This window comes from Anas acuta, chromosome 4, assembly GCF_963932015.1.
Source record: "Anas acuta chromosome 4, bAnaAcu1.1, whole genome shotgun sequence".
Lineage (NCBI taxonomy): Eukaryota > Metazoa > Chordata > Aves > Anseriformes > Anatidae > Anas > Anas acuta.
In genome coordinates, this window is record NC_088982.1 from 32,777,788 (window position 1) to 32,798,402 (window position 20,615).

General features: G+C 36.1%; 2 long non-coding RNA genes across 2 annotated transcripts; both read right to left on the minus strand.

Annotated features, from left to right (window-relative positions):
- Window positions 1-220: 220 nt before the first annotated feature.
- Window positions 221-2,723, minus strand: LOC137855232 (uncharacterized). The gene is made up of 3 exons (XR_011095617.1): window positions 2,682-2,723; window positions 2,431-2,537; window positions 221-1,771 (listed from the first exon to the last, which is right to left on the minus strand). It is a non-coding gene; the product is annotated as an uncharacterized lncRNA (long non-coding RNA).
- A 12,322-nt stretch (window positions 2,724-15,045) lies between these two features.
- Window positions 15,046-20,393, minus strand: LOC137855924 (uncharacterized). The gene is made up of 2 exons (XR_011096051.1): window positions 18,957-20,393; window positions 15,046-17,003 (listed from the first exon to the last, which is right to left on the minus strand). It is a non-coding gene; the product is annotated as an uncharacterized lncRNA (long non-coding RNA).
- Between the last annotated feature and the right edge of the window lie 222 nt (window positions 20,394-20,615).

The following is a 20,615-nucleotide window of genomic DNA, read 5'->3' on the forward strand; positions in this document are numbered from 1 at the left end:
AAAATAAAATAAAAGCTACATTACTATAATCTGTATCCGCCAGCGACAGATTTTTGCTTTAGAAGATAAACAGTACATTGTAAAATTATTTGCATACAAACTAAAATACTTTTAGAAAGAACTGACTCTTCAGGTGCTGTATTTTCATATTTGTATGTAGATATCGCACAGTTTTAATTCTGCTCTGCTCTCTTTTTCCAAGCTAGCAAACAAAACCTTTTTGATAATTTTTGTTTTCTTATGTCTTTTGGGGACCAAAAATAAATAAATAAAATCCAAACGCTTTTGCATGAGCCCAGATTGCTAGCTGCTCCCACGCTTTAAGAACAGAGTATTAGATTAACAATAATTACATGTATGAAAGGCAATAGGTCACTGCCATTAGTGGGTGTCCCACCATTAGAATAGAATCATTGAAATAAATGAACTTTGAATAAGGTAATGAAGCCAGTTTTCACATTTAGACTCAAAATTAATAAGTAGTCCATTGATGCTGTACAGGAAGAAGCTAAAAATTAGACCTGCACTTTTGATGTTCACTCTGAATGCAAACAATGGGACATATAAGGGACACAAAGGTGTCACTTTTAATTTTCTAATGAAATCCTGTATTAGGACAAATAATATTATTCAACATTAGTGAAATTTTGCTAGCCTAAAACTACAAGAAATAAGAGTAAAATCCAGATTTTGCTGTAGAAAATGGAAACTACTTAAGAAGAAAACTTAAGACCTACTCCTCTGTTGAAAAAGTTTCCAGATGAGAATTCCTGCAACAAAGTCTGACATTAGCTAACATAGAGAACATAAAGTATTAATTTACTGTCCCTCCTCCTTCTCTTGAAACCAGCCAGATTTTATCTGCAACTTTCCCTAGAAATAGTATTTTATTCCTAATGAAGGCTTGTTTCCCCTATGTGTTCTTGGAATGAGTGCAAAGTAAAATATCAAAGAAAGCAAACTTCATATTTGTTTCAAAGCGCTTGCACTATTTCACTTTCCACATAATCATCTGAACACTGAATCTGTAATTGTAAATGAAGGGAAGAAAAAATTACAAAATATAGTATCAACAGTTTTTAAAAAATATTTTTTAAATAACTTGCCTTAAACTCTACCTCAAGATCTGTATATGCAGTTGACATTTATGCAATACCCGCAAGCCTACACTTAAAAGACCTGACAAATCAGGCTTATGCTTAGTTTAAAGTAAAATCCCTACCTAATTTCTGCTCACATTAAGATGACAAGATTTATAAAACATTATGTTGGCAGCTGATCAGCGGTGTTTTTCAGGCTCTGTGGCATTGAATATGACATGTATTTTTAGCTAGCACCAAATCACTGAGAAATGAAAGAGAAAACAATGGCTGAGTTCTGCAGCACAGAAAGATATTTTTCAATTTGAAAAATGAACTTTTACCTCATGACTAGTATAGAATATTTGGGTTCTTCTGAGGTATCCTGAGAAAACACATATTGCACAGATCATTTTTATTCAGAGATTCTATTTTCTGTGATATTTTCAGCAAATTACCCCATCTTCCCACTACATACACATAAATCATACACACACTTTCTTAATTATTGTAGGGAGTGGCGTTATAAATCTCTCCTTTTCCCAAGATCTACAACCTCATAAAATTAGAATAATGTGCATCATCTCTCTTGCGTAGCTTCTGGCATGTCATTTTCACCCTCCTTCCAGCATAATCGAAGGCTCTGTGGGATATTTGTAGTAATAGTCATCAGTCTCTCTAATGAAAGATGTCTGGAAAAAATATGGTAGTTTAACTATTATATGCTATTTTATAACAATAAACTCTATTTTTTTTTTCAAATACATATGGTTTGCTTAACTATACCAAATTTGGCAATGTCAGTTAAAACATTTTTATATTGGGCCATCAATGCTGAAACTAAGACTATTACAGAGAAGGTAGGTATAATTTGTAGTTAACTTCAGGAAAACTCACTATCTCCAAACACCTTAGCAGAGAAAATTCATTATTTCCCATCAGACCAGTGTCACTCATCTCTCAGAAGAAGGAAGATGGAGGGTCTTTATACCTTCATGATTTGCCAGTTAAATATAAGCACATTAGGGCAATACTCCTTCCTGGTAAGCCAGCTGGGCATAGCGGTCAACAGACCCAAATAAGGGACTGTGTGGAGAAGTGTTGCTCCCAGGTGAATTACCTGTGCCTCTTCTTTTCTTGGGGATAGATGGAAATAGCTCTTTGGGCAAGCAGACAAGTATAAGAAACTCAGGATCATAATTCGGATGGGTGCTGCCTGAATTTGCTTCAGATATAAGACTTGGGAGCAACTATGCACCCACTTTCAAATAACCATATCTAAAGGATGAAAATCATACTACAGCACAGCCTTGGAAGTCTAATTTTGCCAAGTTCTGATCAGTATTCTTACCTTCTTCATAGATTAAAAGGGAATTCAGCAGCATATAGGACACCATTAATCTTTTATCAAACTTCTAGATCTTTCTTCTTGCGTCCACAGAACTCCTACAAGAGCCTCTGCAAAGACAACAATATTTCAAATGTAATCGTTCATCTCAAATACACTGGACACTGTTCTTTTGTCCACTTACATTTCTCTACGCTACTGTTACTCTCACAGCTTTAGAATATAGCATATTTTAACAGAGCAAAGATTCTTACTGCAGTACAAGAGACTTGGAAAATGAAGCCTTGCTGGTCAACAAATGCTAACAGAAGCCGACAGAGGTCCACCTGGAGTTTTCAAGGATTCATTGGCTTCTTTGACCTCATGATGCTTTTTTTTTTCTTTTTTTCTTTTCTTTTTTTTTTTTTTTTGATTAATCAACAGCAAATTTCTTACTTTTACAGTTGCCATATATCCACAGATAAAAGACTTCAGTCTAATGTTGACTCCTTCTTCCACACTGCTGCTTTCAAAATTCTGCAGTTCTACTCGTGTTGCTGAACTTCAGCCATTCTTGCACACTTAATTTGTTCACCTCTTTTGCTAACCCATCCAGTGAGACTTAACACCATGCTTGAAGGCTAAATTCCATTCTGTTTCATGCAATTCCAGTTCTAGAATGTAAATAGAAAGTAATAACTATTGCCTAATAAACCTAAAAATGTGCCTGCAAATCCACAGGCACATAAACTCCTAACGCTAAGTGGTATATAATTATACAAGCAACCCTAATGATTAAGTCATATTTAACATGGATAACAGTCTATTTGTCATGTAAAAAATTTAGAAGTCTGAAAGTTAACTCACTTTCCTATTTTCCTTTCTGGTTAACAAGCATTTTATTGACTTCTTGCTTTACCATGGTAATTCCAGATGCATTATGTTTAGGTTTCTGAGAGTTGCTATCAGTTAAGCTTCAGTTTCTATCTGAGTAAACACTACTGCTTTTATAGAGTTGTTCCTTTTACAGAAACTATAGGAAAAAAGCCACTTACGAAATGTGATAGTAGGCAATAAAGATAAATCCTGGGAGTTAAGACAAACAGTGTAATATAAACTTGATTGCAATTTACCAGAAATGTTGCCACATCAGAATGAGTCCTGATTCTGCAGAGTAATTGTCTTGAATCAAGAAACAAAGGAACAAAAGCCCTCTCTTGCACTGTAACTGACTTTTATACAGTCAATTACAATGAAAATACTCAGAGAGTAAGGCACTAAAATATGTGCAGCTGTGAAATTTCTAAAACTCAGGTCCAACCAAGCCATGCGTTGGAAATATATTGCTAGTAAAAATGTTTCTTTGAATAGCTCAGCTTTGATTTCTGAAGTGTTTAAGTGCATTCTTTAGCTGAAACCTTAAGACCAATTTGTGCCTTCACAGGCACTCACATACACCTGAAGAATGAATCTCCCTCAGAGAGAGTTCAAAAGAGACTGTCAAGAGATACAGTTCAGAATTTTCACCTTGGATGGTACTCAAAATCTATGTCCCAATTAGAGATCTCAGAGAAATGATAATGAAAGGTTACTCTTTCAATTCCCTGCAACATATTAATGCACCTGTGCAAGAATTTACACTTCTGCAATGACACCAAAAGTCTTATTATTCTAGAAGCCTCTCTTCTTATGTCCTACTTTTACTGTAGCTGCTCATGATATTCTTTATCCAGTATATTTGTTTTATCACACAAATCACCATGATACTAGAGATGCTGTAGAAATTAAGATCATAGGAAACGCATTCTTCCAGACTTCGCCAAGACAAACGCAATACTCAATAAAATGATTCCACTGCCCGACTTGGAATTTTATGCTCCCTCTGAGCATGACATATTTTGCACCTACAAAGTTAACGAAATGCCAATGTTATTTTTCTTTATTATCCAGGGCTTGTAAGCCATTTCAGTAAAAATAATTTATGCCAACTGTTTCTGGTTAATGGAAATTCAAAGTCTTCAGACAATGTTTTTTATTTCTAGTGCTTGAATTCTCAGGGAAATAGTGAAGTATAATTGATAACATATGCTTTTTATTGTTTTCCACATGAAGGAATCATGATATTCAGTGGATCACTGAATTATGCTGTGGCATTGTGCCGAATCATCAAACAGTAAGGTCACATGTGATGAAGGTACAGTACTAGTATGGAAATAGTGTTTGTCATACCTTTGAATTGGAGGTTTATTTCACTTTGTCTGAGTAAATCCAGACTAGAAAATTTCTGGGGCCTTTCACAGCCTACATACAAAGTACCTTCTAGTAAATTATTGAAAGAAGTCCAAGAAATGTGCAAATGTTCATCACCAAACAACAGGATTACAAAACAAACAAATAAACAAAGGAAAAACACACCATAATTCCAAATACTGCATTACATTAGAGATAGATCAGTTGCTCTGGCGACTTCAAAAATGTTAATAACTACCCAATATGAAAATGACAGTACCTGCTGTATTTCAGGAATATCACTCAAAATAGCCTTTTTCTTCCACACTTGTGCCTGCTATTATGTCACTAATTGATTTGGACATCAATTTATAACTGCTTTATAAGTCCACTTCACAAAATCAAAATTAAAGGAATATTTTTAGAAAATCTAGCATTTTTTTTCAGCTTTGGAAAAGCACTTTTTACTTTGCTGCAAATCTATATCAGATTCAGTAATGGAACCTTTTTATCATTCTTTGACTTGTTCTTTGATGCTACTTTGCACCTCCATTTCTGCTGTATTATTTCAAGCTGAAAACTTGCTGGAACAAGATCATCTTCATGACATATAGCTCACAGAGTGGAGCAATTAGGTACATATCCAATAATTAGAATTCCAGTACAAAGTGAGAGTTAAAAAGCTGAGTTCTTCGATCATATATTACTGTTTTATTCCCCCAAACAAAATCATTTCAGATAGCATATAAATTAAAAGCACTAGTCTTGAAAAGATACAAAGTCATTTTTTCATATCCAATTTCTATTTCATTCTTCTATTGTAAAAGTCCAGAACTCCATAATGGAGTTTTTTCAACAGTTAAATTCAAAAATTTTGTTCTGCCAAACACTGTCCACAGCTGGTTAATCTGTTTTTTTGTTGTTTTGTTTTGTTTTTTAATTACACTGTTTTATAGCATGCTACTTACGAAAAAAACAACAAAATACAATACAAAAAATGCAGACGTCAGAATTTCAAATAAATTAAAAACAACCCACTAGAATCTTTATGCATTTCATTACATAAAATTTCTTAAGGTTTGCCACTAATTACAAAATCACTGCAGTGCTTCGAGTTTGGCCATTGCTTTACATACAGAAGACAAGTCTTTCATTCTCATAATGCTTGCTTCTTATGTCAGACAACAAACACTGTTACACAGGGAACAATCAGGCAACAGGAATGTGTCTGGAGTTATAATATGGCTGAACTGCTTACAGAGTTATTGCAGATGCATTTCTAATAATCAAAGCAATTTTTCTTTTTAATTTGGTTTAAAAAATTGTTTCTAAAGTAATGCACATAATATCAAAAGATTTACTACCAGTGGCTGATGAATTAAATCTTTCATTTAATAGTTCACATTGCAAATATTACCAAGTAAAGTGCAATTGGCACTTTTGTATCCAATGGTCGGACTTCTGAAGAGAAACAGAAATCAAGGCAGATTTTCTCTCCCAATACTTCTCAGGCAGGAAATTTAATTTTTTGCCTTCTGGAAGGGTTTCAGTTGTAAAGTTTGTTGAAGGAACAGAACAGTGGTATGACCTAATTCAATAGTTTTAAAGAGAGGAAGCACCACATTTATGGCAGGGACTATGCTATAATCCCATATCTTGGCTTTTTTTAGAGATAAAACAAACATTGCCCTGGGGTCTGAATAACTCTTTGGATGATCTTAGAATCTTCCACCAAGGCTTCTCCAGGTCATGGATAAATTTACTTAAAAAACAACCCTCCCTCAAAACCTGAGTAGGCAAACAAGACCGAGGGAGAGCATAGCTAGTCCATTCTTCAAACAATATACAAGATGGCAATCTAGCTATTTTAAACTTCTCCCTGATTTTTGCCTCTGTTAATACTTCCTTGTTTATAAATAAATTAGCAATTTTAACAGATTCGTTTATATCAGATCATTACCAAAACCTTTAATAGCAGATTTCTCCATAAAGGTTCAGCTCTTTGTCTGCTGTTTCAACCAGAAGTAGAAAGTGCAAATGATGGGATGAAAATAGAACAACAAAAATGATTCTAATTGCATCCTACGTTTTTGGATTTCACTGACTGACCTTAAGAATTGGACCACATTAAGATCAATAACCAGCTGCATCCGCATTAGGATAATATTTGATAGGATAATAGAGATATTTGCCCAGGCTGGCAGTCCTCTGGAGTAGTGTGATCTATTTTTGGTCCATCTTGAACCAACTCTGGCACATCCTGGGTGCACTGTTTGAAGCGTCCTTCACACATGGGCACAGGATATTTGCACAGCTGTGAATTTGGCATCCCTTATTCCCTGCCTAAAGACCCATCCTACAAACATTTGACCTCCAGAGGGAAAGGTGCAAGGATAAGACATGAGGTTTACTTCTGAAAACATTTAGCAATGGTTCTGGGATTTACTGGCAGAAGGGAGGCAAGTATATCACAGAACAAGGCCCACAGCATTTTCAATAAAAAATGTAAACTTACCCAAGAAACATTTCCATTTACAGGATGAGCAACAGAGGAATGAGAATACCTTTTTTTTTTTTTCCTTGAGGATGGACAAAAGTGTCTGAGAATTCTCTTCCTGAGAAATCTGTGAGATTTATACATTTGTCACCTCCACAGAGCAGTATCTGCTGCAAGACAAGATGGAAAAATACCTACCTTTTAGTAGTATGTATACATCTGAGGTGCAAATCAAATGCTTATCTACCAAATATGTACATATGCAAATATCTATCAAGTGCAAATATCTACCTAGAGACCAAATTTTTACACTGAGAGGATATTTCATATTTGTCTCTATATTTTCTGGGATTGGTTATGAATGCAGGATTACCCTAGTAGCTTTTTTTTTTTTTTCCCCAAAAATAATTACACATTCCTGGGTGTTTGCCTAAGGGAATTTGGATGTTCTCAAAGAAAGGGAACACTTAGGTCTTTCTTAGCATGGGGAAATAAGAACTATTTTTGCTGGCAATTGCTATATCAGAAATAAAAGGATTGGGAAGGAATCTGAAGTACTAAAACCCATGTAAGCCCAACTCCCTGTTGTGAAGTCTGCAGCAGTTTACAGCCAGTTTTGATCTGTGTCTTGCCCCCATTTTCTAAATTAATTTGCATGTATGTTAAATGCATACAGACTTCAACCTATAAAAATGTAAAAACTTATCACAAATAAGCTTCTGTGTAAATGCTATTAGATAAACAATAGCCAAAAAGTCATGACACTGTAACAAATAATTGGAGATGATTACTACAGCCATGAAATGCTTTTGCCAGGGGCAAAAACATTAATATTCTTTCTGTTGTACGCTAGCATATCTTAGGAAAAATGCTTGTCTTTAATATTTATTTAAACATGTGCAATGAGATATGAAGCTATGGATTCTGTCAAATACCCTGGAGGAAGCTTGTAAAGCCAACACATCACAGTTTTCTTTTGATGCTCTATTCTCTGATACCCTTTGTATGTGTTTCCCAGCTCTACCTATATAAGATTAGAAGCAAAACAGATCAATTCTGCTGCAGAAGTCTTGCCATGTGACTTGAGAGATGGCAGTGCATTCCTTAGTGCACTGTCACTCTACATCTCCTGTGTCCTTGCAAATTTTATTTGGAGGAAGGCACCTGCAGTGAAGATATGCAACAATGAAGAAGCATCACTTTCATAGTGCCTTCCACTCCTTCAGCTATATACTGTGGATTACTATGAGTGCCTGTGCTAAATGTACTTTCAAGCCACAGGGATATTCTTTACTTCTGTACATAGGCATATAACCCTCTCACAAATATCCCACAGAGTATATTCCCTCTTGTAACGCAAAACCATCTGGAAATGCTTCCACTAGTACACCATTTATATTTCTTTCTTAAATACATTCAGCAAAATCACCAAGCCAAATGGGAGGAAGCACAAACTTTAAGCATAAACAAGTGATGCACAAGACGTTCCTTTTCAGATTTGCATGGCTTGTTCAACCCCAGCTAAATAGCTGAATTCATGACATTTTTACTGGATACCAAAGGACTCTCTGATTTTGCATTCACTCCTAAGCAAATGGTTTAGAGTGAAATATTGAAAACACTATCAGTTCTGTGAAAAAGGCAAGAGCTTCACCTTGTTACTACTACATGTCCATTGTGGTCAAATAATTTCTTTGCATCATTTCACAGCCAGTAACAACTCCGGACTTCCAGGCCAACAGCATGATCGCAGCAATTATCTATCTCCCTTTTCACTTCACGCTCTCCTCTGAGAACATTCTGAGCCATCTGTTGTCAGCACCAGTAGGTCTACAGTCCCTGTAAGTATGCAAATTTGTTCAGGGTCAAAGAACATAAAAATCACTTTCCACAAATGTTGATTGCTACACCACCTTGCAAGTCACACCTGTCACAACAATCTGATCACAAATATGCTCTGTGTCCACAACTCAAAAAAAGTTGTTAGATGCTTAGTTCTAAGATAATAGTTATTTAACATTTAGTAGGAGTTCTCAGAGCAGATTGGTATAAATAAGAGTGAATGTTCTGTTCCTTTTTAAGAGGTGTGTGTTTCCTTGCTGAACTCTGCTTTAATACTTAATTCAGTTTAATGCAATTAACCACAGGGGAAAAAAAAAAAAAAAAAACCAGCAAAAAGCAGCCCTGGTGCATGGAGGAACCATTCCCAGAGACTGTTTCCACTGATAACAGACAGAGCTGTCACCAAAACAAGGAAGATTTAAATCCCAGCTGGTATTCCAGGGACTCCCCAAAGCAAGCTCTCCAGGAGATCGATGTAAAACTAGGATCTTCCACTTCTAACTTAGCCATGCTATGGTGAAAATAATCCTGACAGCTTTTGCGTTAAACAGCTCCAGGCTTTGGATAGATACAAAAGGCTTATTAAACCTAAGCAAGGACCTATAGCTGGGGCCGCTTTTGCTAGGGGTGGTCAAATGTGGATTATGGATTTATTTTATTTTTTTTTCCTGGCAGAGGTAGCATATGATTACTTCCATAAAGCTCAGTGAAAAATGATCCGTGTGCCAGAGCATATCTTGTTCACTTTTGTAAGCAGAAAACCAGCTTGGGACTTGGGAACAACATCCTCTGACTGGGACCTCACAACCTTCCTCAGGAACCTTGCTTAGCAGGAAATGTAGATTATATACCAAAATAAATCTAAAGGCCACAGTTTTCATTGAAATTAGGCTGGATTAGAATATTATACCAGAATACCAATGGGAAAGATCATACTTGATTTTGGCATCCAGAACCAGACTCTGCAGCAGTAACAAATTTTTGGCTCTTTTAGCTTATTTAGCCAGTAGCACTGACTCTGCAATTGCATTTTTCACTACTGAGAAGTAGTAATTATCCCTTCTTCTTTTATTCACATTTGTCACAGCAAATTCCAATCAAATGCAGAAACTTTTTGCAAGATAAATGTGACAGAGCAAATCTGAAATTCAACATCACTTCTTCCTCCCTTTCAAGGAAGCAGACAAAAAAAAAAATACTGGAAGAGTAACTTCATTACCTCATTAATAAAAACATCTGTAAGCCCCAAACTCCTCCCCTCTTTATCCTTGTACTAAGAAACTTACTTATATAGACTTATAAATATACCATTTTACTAACAAAATAACATGAATGAAACAGCTGAGATGTATATTGTTATGTATGTAGAGAGGATAGACAACAGATATGAAATGTAATATCACATTAAAGAGGAACTATCATTGACATGAGGTCCTTTTTTTTTTTCCTTATTTTTCTTTTTGGTCAACTTTATAAAACTGTAAACACCAAATAATGCTGATACTAGAATAGCTATAGAAGAAATTCAATATTGGCCCTGTCCAAGCCAATTCAAAAACTCATCTAATTGCACTAATCCCCAAAATGATTAAACAAGAATCAAATCAAACAGATCAGGGACTTCCAGCAAATAGCTTACCTAACTGTAAATTACAAAACGTAGCAAAAAGCCATGGCTGTCAGACTGCACTACCAGATTTCTATAAATACATAGAAAGGTCAAATGGGTTTCATAAATCAGGTGTTAAAAGCTGTGTTCAAAGAATAATACAATTAATGCCTGAGGCCTAATTGTCTGAATATTCTTCAACTGTCCTATCATAGGTTTCCAGAAAAGCATCTGATAGCATTGAATGGCCCTTATAACATCTTGTAGCAGTTCTCAAAAATATTCTGCTTGGGACTGACATCATTCAAAAGGCTTGCAATACTAAAGTGCACTGATATAAGAGATGGACACAAATCCTGTCCATTTCAACTAAAAACATGAGTACTTCAAGGATGCCTACTTCCTCTCTTTTAAACTTCTCCTTGGGGACATGCACTACTTACACATATTACCTTTTATGCTACAGGTAAAATATTGCTCGTGTGCCCTCCAGGCAAACAGCAATGTCATAGCCAATACAAGACGTCTGAGAGGAAACAAAATACACTTTCAGATCTCTTATGTACTTTATCCTTTCCAGTTCACCTAGGTGATCTTTCCCCAACGACATCCTTTACTGATATATTGTATAAATTACACCAATAATTTTCAACCATGTAACATGCTGTTTAAGCATGCTGTGGAATAAATTGTAATGAGATGGATCACAACTAGGATATAATGACAACAGAATATTGAAATTAAGAATAGGTGTAGATAAATAACAAATCAGAGTAACCATCATCTGCTTATAAGACTTAACGTTCTCAGCATATGTTCTGGACTTGGTTTCCTTTTTTGCTCTTTTTTTGCCCAGCAACAAAAACTGTCAAGCTCTTGGTCAATGCACACCAATGACTACATTTCTCAGTGAAGGATACAGGCACATGTTTTCTTCACAGCTACTGCCAGGCAGCCTGCACACTGTGTGTTCCATTTCAACTACTCTACCTGCTGTCTGCAAAATTATGTCTGATGAGATTTTTTTTTTTTTTTTTAAAGAATTATTATGATTGTCCTTTCTCAACTTGCATCGCGCCCAGGAGAGTCTTCCTAATGCCTATAATTGGAACAGACTTTGGCCAATGGAGCATTTCTGAAAATCCCCTCCTCGAAGACAGGAGGGCAGCAAAAGCCACCATAACCACATGAAGAAATATCAAAAACATGTAAGCTGTCTTTTACCCAGCTCTTTTCAAAATTAATACCCCACCCAGCAAAATGATCGACAGATGGACCTCTGCCCCCATGTGGAGATGATCACAGAAGTGAGGGCTGTATTTCTAAATAAATCCTTATGCATTATCCACAAAGGCTGTGTAAGGCAAGGCATAGAACAAAAAGGAAGGGGGCCAGAACAGTGATTGCATATTCTTCAAGCAATATATTGTCTTTTGTTTTAAAAAATTCAAGTCTTCTTTACCTTTGTGTTACTTGCTCCAAGATTACTATGGGGGGGGGGGGGGGGGGAAGAAAAAAAAAAGGGCATTCAGTTTCCAGGTGAACCGGTATAACAATATATAGTTATGACAGGAAGACAAACATCCCTGCTATTACTTATTATTCTGCTAACTGTCCCTATTTCATTTTTCTGCCCAAATTAGGATTCACAAACAGTGGAAACGATGCTCCAAACAGCACATTATAGCATTGTAATGCAAGGCTTCCTAAGCGGCAATAATTCACAGGAGTCGCCAATGTAAGCTAAGGCTGCTATGAAACTGGTTAGAAATGTTTCTTTCCCCTCTGACAGGGTGCATGTGCAGAGCGAGCTGAACCATCAAGTCTTCACTGGGAATTCTGCCCACAGAAAAGGCATATATCGCACAAAGGAATAAATAAAACCCAAATTTTCTGTCAAAAAAATGTCATCAGGAAACTTTCTCTCAACCTTTTTGCACAGACTGCAGCGTTTCACTGTGGGTGAGATTCAGTTGTGTAAACATAGGCGTCTGGTGGCATTTTGGCTGCCTTAGGGCATGTGAAAATGTCTCCAGGAGGCTGACAAACAAGACAGGACCTCCAGGAAATAACGTGCCCTTCTGGGCAAACGCAGGCCAAGTGGGCTGCCCTGGGGCATCCTCGAGAGCACAATATAGGCAACTGGATCCCACCCACAGCGTATGTCTCACCAGCATTAGAGGCTGCACGTTCAGATCTGTTACAATAAATTCAGGGATTTTTTTTTTTTAATGGAAACAATTTGAAAGCAAGGGAGCAAAAAGCATTAGTGAGGTACCAAGAGACCAGAAAAGTCATAAAGAGATGAAGCAGGAAAACAAACAGGGAAAGCAAGCATCAGAAGGAGACCATGGAAGCTGGACTGAAGCGTAGAGTCCCAAGATGTCCAGACACTGATCCTGAGGCAGGAAAACCTACCTGTGAAGCTCTCTTTTGCAGCCATCCACTCTTGCAATTGTCATTCACTTTCTATCTCACCTCGCAAAGTGGAACAGCATCTGAGCGTTGCACAGTGGTAACAGGTGGTGATAATCCCATGGATTTCCTTGAAGATATTATGGGAAATGAAGTTTTCACTGCCTGGCCCACGCTTCTAATGTCAGAATGTGAACAAGAGTACAGGGGACAGCTGGGAAGGGAATATCTGCTTCTGATTAGAGGGGGAAATGCTGTGCACTCTGCACGAAGGTTCCAGGACCTGCAATCACCCTATACCAGTGTCTGCACCCCACTCTAAATCTTAATGATACTGGTTCCTTTGTCACCTAATTCCAGTGGGCTTCCCAAGCAGTGGATAAATTTGGAGACATCTGATGGGTGAAAAGCCCTGCTTTCCAAACATACATTTCTTAGGTATTCCTCATAATTTAAAACTGCATCTCTTAATACCAAATTTTCACACACTAAACCTGCTAGACCAAAATAGTATCTTCAGCTAGACAGCAAACATTCCTCTTAACTTCCAAATAGTGAGGCACATTAGCACAGTTTTGAGACGTGCCTTAAATGCAAGCTTACTGTCACTACTATCCAGTACTTAAACATAAAACAGAAACAGATCAGTAATGACTTTTTTTTCCCCCTTAGCAATATGACTAGTTAGTAAGTCCTGGTAAGAATACAACTAGGGAACCAGCTTAACTCCATGTTCCATTTTTTTCTGTCCCCTTCTCACTGTTCTTTAATTCATTAAACATAGGTAATTTCTTAACTGACATAGCATTGATCTTATAATTGTTTGTTCAATATTAAATACAGTGCAACACCTCAAAAAAGGAGTCTGAACTCCAGAACTCCCTTCTTCACTTACTATTTTTATACTGCTGCTCCAACAAAATAGCAGTGACAAGTAAGATTGAGTCCCACTACGCCATGAGATTATAGTTGAAAGGATTACAAAATGATTTGTGACTGAAGCTGTGATTAGCTTAGTTCCTAAAAGTATTGTAGTTGTTTAGCTATCATAATTCCCTAAGCTTCTTTGAGTATTTGACCAGGATCTTTCTTCTCCCTTATTTCACAACACATACAAAAAACTGTTTTGTAAAAAAAGATATTTCATATTTTTTTCAACTGGTATTTTATACATTGGACTTCATTAAATGGTATCACAATATCCACAAATGTAATATATTTGGTCATGGAGGTAAACTAACAAGCAAAATATATCCAACGCTTTGCAAGTGTGCTATTATTGGCAATCCTTCTGAAGCTTGAACTAGGAAGTACAAGCTCAGACTGCTGCAACACAATGTGCATTTATGTACAATGCTGCAGCCAGAAAAATAGAGACATTACCAGCTCCGTGTCCTTGTCTCTAGTGCCTTCCATCCAGACCTTTGATGTGAATACAGAACGCATGTCACTAAGTCCCATTTCAATGTTCCAGTTTACTTTGTTTCTTGCTTTACATATAACATATGTTCAGTTTTTAGAGGTTTTCTGCATATTACATCACTTTTACAAGTGACCTCATGAACTTGCACCACTAATTCAAAAGGATTAGCAACATTTGCTTGACATTGCTTTGATCTTACTTCTATTAAAGGATGGGCTGTTGAACAGAAGTTCATCCTCCTGCAAAAATAATATAAAATAGGCTTTGGTATCTGTTAAAAACATGCGTATCAGCAGGCAATCTCCTGTTACAACAGGGAATTACTTCTGATAACACACAAAACTTTGATCAAACCCTTATACTCTGCTGAAGTACATTCACCCCTATTGTCTTATTCAGTTCTAGTGGCTAAGCTGCTTCAGCTTCAATTACTGCAGCCTGACTCTGATAGATCACAGAATAAAGTAGTTACAGTAAATTATTCAAAGTTCTAGATTATACATGCTTCCAAAGCAATCCCACTGAACTTGAGGATATAAGACATCCAGTAGTTGACAGTTCTCAAACAATATTTTTCACTGAAAATACCTTTGTTTTCTTAAAAAAAAAAAAAATTAAAAAGGATTTTTTGTACTTTTGAAAATATCACATTTTAATTAAGAGGAAATACAAACAATGCAGCCATTTTTCATTTTTGTATTTCTAATCTGTTACTTCCTAGTGTGGCAAACAGTTGTGTGTGTTTTTGTTTTTTTCTTTTGTTGTTCAGCTTTGCAAATAGAGAAACATGAGAATGATCAGAGGAGTAGACATGAAAAACAAATAGAAGGGAGTGAGTGCAATCCAAAAACAATGCAAGTTTTTTTTTACTGAAAATTATCTCTGACCTGTCGGACTTTTAAGACACATCTTTGCTGGAGTGCCAGAAGCACAAGGTTCATAAACAAACTCTGCGGTCATTTCTTTGCCACTCCAGGCTTCAGAGCCATGAGTTATAAAACCAGCTTTTCCAGGGATAAAGACAGCCACTTCAAAATGGTGATGCATCTGCTTCTCTCCCTTCCCAGAAGGACACATCCTAGGTTGTAACAAACTCTTCTGTTGCAGGCTCTGCAAAATAGAAATACCAGAGGACAAAACTTAAGCCAAATTTCCCAAATTTAGCATGTGAGCTCCACTCTCTGAAATCCCGAATAAAAAGAATAGGTGTGAGTTTGTGGCATACAAATCAGCCTGCAAGAAGCCTGGGAAGTTACAAGACAAACACATGGACCCTGCAGGGTGCAAGCACAAGACAAAAGATCAGTCTTGTCAAGAGTAAGGTGCCATCAGCAATGAAAGAGTTACAAAGCTCTACTCATCTCTGGAATTCTGTTGCTAACATCCTTCCAGGTTTATGAAGCAATTAAACACAGCTTCAGTACACCACCAGAGAATCACAGCAAATCTAATACAGTTCCTTTTAAACAAAATAAAACAAAAATAAAACAAAAACACCCAACCTACATGGAATTAAAAAAAAATAATCCACATTTTCTGCCTTTATTAGTCTTTTTATTTTCTTTAATCTTTTCCTTCTATTTACCACTTTTATTTTGTGGAATTGAACCCACATTTTAAATAACCTTTGTTCACTAGACCCACCCATAAATATGTAGGATATACATTTTGCACACATGCAATCAAACAATCTCCAAGATAATTAGTACCCAAATCATTTTTGCCACACACACATTCAATTATGACTTGCCCAGACTCATACAACCACACTTGAGCAAGAAGTAATGTTGAAACTTGCTTCTCCAAAACATGGATATAATCAGGTTATGTCTGAGATTATGGTGTAAACTCTGACAGGTATTTATCAAAAGCAGTACCCTTAAGATATTACTTTTACAGAAAGCAGAAATATTGTTTTTTCATTGTTAACAAAATCTTAATTTCTTCATATTCCACATGAATTTCACCTCAGATTATACTGGAAATCTGAATGAATTCAGAAATAGCTTATTATGGTGGGATCTTTCTTTGGAAAAAAAAAAAAGCTTACTTTATATTGTTAGATGGGTACAGAAAGAATAAAATTTAAAGGCACATGCTTATCTCTTGGTGTACCTGAAATATATTTAATTTAGAAATTTTCCCAGCCACATCATGGTAAAAGAAATGTCAGAAAACAAACCTTTGGCCTGAACTTGGTCAGATTTTCACAAAGGTTCCATAGCTGTCCTGTCTGGTTTCCCACATAAGTTTATGAAACCTTTAATTCATTACACCTTGTTTACTTCATATAAACAGAAGCATTAATGTCACGAGGAGTGAACTGTAACTCAAGAGAGACATAAGCAATGAAGCAACAAGCACAGGAAAATTTATTTTCACAAGTATGTAAAAAAAAAAAAAAAAAAAAGAATCAACAACAACAACAAAGTATTACAAAGCACCCACAATGCTTTCTCCAGTTCTGTGTATCCAACTCCAGTTTCTTCCTTTTTACCTGGCTGCAGGGCAGCTGGGGTAAAGACCACTTTTTTTCTCATGCATGTACACCTATCACAACAGACGAGGTCTTCAAGACTTCACTGAAATACAAAGAACAAATAAGGCAGTAGAAGGCACACAGAATATTTTCCCTTAAACAATCAGCTCTTTAAAAAACATGCATCTTTCAGCTACTTGCTGTATTTCATAAAATTTTATAGATAGAAATATAGGTAGGGGTCTGTATGTGTGTGTTAAAATTAACTAAGTGTCACATCAGTCCAAGAATTTGGCACAAAACAATACAATGTATTGTTATCCTATAAATCTAACCCAGCTTGGAAATTGGCCAGTCTTGCACCATTTGAAACACAGTTTGCATATTGTCACTTATTTTAAATACGTGGGTAATAATATATATCAAAAACAGATTTTTTTCACATGGGGAAAATAAAATAAAGGACAAAAATAATTATAAAAACATAGCCCAATGTTAAGTTAACCCCAAATCCAAAGAATAATCCCCAGGCAGCCATAAATCCTGTGGTGTCCTCACTCAATTGAAAAGCCACTGCTCCATCTGTGGCTTGGGGAGCAGGGACAGGGGAGGTGGGAGAGTTCTGTTGATCAAATAAACCACAATACTTAATGCATATTTAGTATTAGAGTTTGAACAGATAATGTGGGCTGTGAATGTTCCTTCAGCCCCATGGAATATGGTAATTATATCCATTGTGAAGTGCTTTCTCATCCATTACCCTTAGATCCTGGTGGCAGAAAATATCCAATGCCAAGTAATGCCTGAGAAAATGCAGATCCTTCGTGCCTCTCACTTATCCACTGAAGGCTGACCAAACTAAAGAACATCATTTTTTATATTGAAGCTGATGCTCACCAGATGGCTATTAATTTTAATAATAACAAAGGAAACTATAATGAGAGTATGCCTTGCAATTCTGTTGAGTTCAGTACATAGAAGAAATTTAAAAGTTCACAGCTTCATGCTATTTACAAAAATAAGCCAGCACAGCACCCTTTCCTACTCTCCTCTCTTACTAATACAAGACAAAATGCAATTTACAGTGTGGCTGTTCTATCTATTATTAATTCACAAGTGAGTCAATCTCAATTTACTAGTCATTGCTGAACAACCCTTTTTTGGTCAGTAATATCTGTGTCCCTTCAGTTGGGTCAAAGAAACAGATCTTCAGCTAACGAGAAGTCAATATACTTCTCTTGAACTCTGTGCATATGTTTGTTTATACACATAACAAAACACATAACACATAAAAAGACACATTCAATTAACACGTTAAATTAATTAATTAAACTAAATTTACATAAATAAAATAAACTAATTAAAAATAAATTAAATTAACATTAATTAACACATTAAACACCTAACAAAAGCTGACAGTTTCATTTTGGAGTTAATTTTCCCGATTTTTCCATCTTTACATTTGGTTTCTACCCTTTTTGCCTGGATGCCATTTCCTTGAAAAACTCTGTAGCAAAAAACTTCCATAGGCTGTACTTCCTCATCCTAAAGAGAGAGGCTTCCACTCATCCTAAAGAAACCTCTGATCTGGGAAGTTTGAATATCAGGGAAAGTCTTTTAATGCTGTTAACAAACTTTTTTTTGATGTCAAAAACTAGATTCAGATTATTTCCATACTTGATCCTCATGGGAAATTTTCATTTTCGAAAATGGCAGACCTTGTAATAAATAGTCGAAGAGTTTCTTGATTGACTGTCACCTCCTGAAATTTTGCTGAGTTCTCCAACTTCGCCTTTCTACAGTGAGATGCAACTGAAGAATACAATCTGAGAGAAATGTTTGTCGGGAGGATACATGCATCAAAACGTATTGAACTATACTTAGATAAATAATGTCAAGAAAGTTCTATAAATTATTATGCTTCCATGAATTATTTGAACACAAGTTCACCTATCACAGCACATGATTTACTGCATTTATCTTTCAGGAGGCTAATTGGTAAATTTCAAAGTTACATGCCTGACTAAGCAAGGAAGATGAATTTTGAATTACTTACAAATCCTGGCTGCAGAGCACTCAGACCCTTACCCAACAGGAAACAGAAACAGTGCCATGTGATGTGTGATGTATCTGAAATTCTATGCTATTTGAATTTCATATGTTAGATTAACACACTGAAAAATGCCACCACAAATAGCAGCATTGAACAGGCGAGGAAGAATTTATTCAGCCTCATAGATATACCTTCAGAGGATACAATAGTTAAATTACTCAAAAAGTTATTCACTGTAGACTTTTCATTCAGCTCTAGTTAAAATGCAAACAGCCCTTGAAAATTTAGTTTGTTTTTCCACTTCCTGTGTTATGCAATGTACTCAAGTTACACAAGGCTGTTTTTTCAGCTGGATCACAACGTGGTAGCATTTGCAGACCACTGCTGATGTTTCATTAATGATCTCCATAACAAGAAGATCATTGTTTTCTTTTATGTAAATGCTGGCTAAGTTACAATCACATTAAAATTTACTACATTCTTTTTTGGTGGCCCAGTATCAGAGAGAAGGTCATGCTTCCTACCAGTAAGGACACTCGAACAATGTGTAGGCTATTTTGGGTGAGTGCCTGGTGATTAAAAAAGCTACATAGTTAATGAAGTCTGTGGGCAAAAGAGGAAATCTCAGTTGTTCATGTCAAAACAAGAAGAGAACTTGCTTTGTTAGGTGACATTCAAACTACTCAGTATATAAAAAATGGTTTTGTACATCTAAACACCTAGGCAAGGAGTTGTATCTGATAGCTGAGTCAGAACACACAATTTCAAATTTTAGCTTTGCCACAGACTTCAGAGCACGGCCAGGACAATTCATTATTTCATTCCTCACTTATCAGCCATAGATACTAGAAATAGTATTTTTCATCCTCTTCTGAACTACTGATCTAAATTGTAGCTCACCAGCTAGAAGTAACCTGTAGGTGCAAAATGGTAAAAATCAAACCATGAGCCCAGGCTGTGACTTAAGGTCAAGCAGAAGATCACAGTAAATGTAGTAATAACCTCAAATAAAATTGTAATTTGTAGAGTAACATTTCAAATAGGAATTCAATGTGTTTTAAGTTCACAGATCACTCAGGAATTATTATTTTTTCCCAAATCAAAGTATTTTATCATAATAATGACTTCTATATTAAGAAAAGTCCCATTCTACATAGGGTCACACATCAAGTAGAAATGGACAGGAAAAGGCTGACTATTCATGTAACACCCAACCACTATCCCAAGTTGAAAACAAGGTTTTCAGAATGAATTTACTGACTAAGTGTTAACTTTACTGAACAGGAAAATATGCACAAAAATCCACCCATTGCCCTCACGTGCAGACCAACACTTGAAAAGCAGCATTTATGCAAACTGGAAAAACAACCAGCAGATATAATCAATAAAGAATCTGCAATAAACAGGTAGGATCTGTTTTTTTTTTTTTTCAAGTAAACCATAATATTACAAACAAATACTTCCAATAAATATGCTACATTTAATCTTGGCTATTGTCTTTGCTAGTTACCTGAGGCATTAACTGTGTTAAGAAAGCATTGCCACTGGCTGCAACCTACACAGGGTCTGCCATGTAAAGGGCTCCTTTTAGTTCCTCAAGGTGAGAGAGAGACATGACATCTAATCCTCTGCCAGAACATCTCCCTCTGTCATCAACACTTG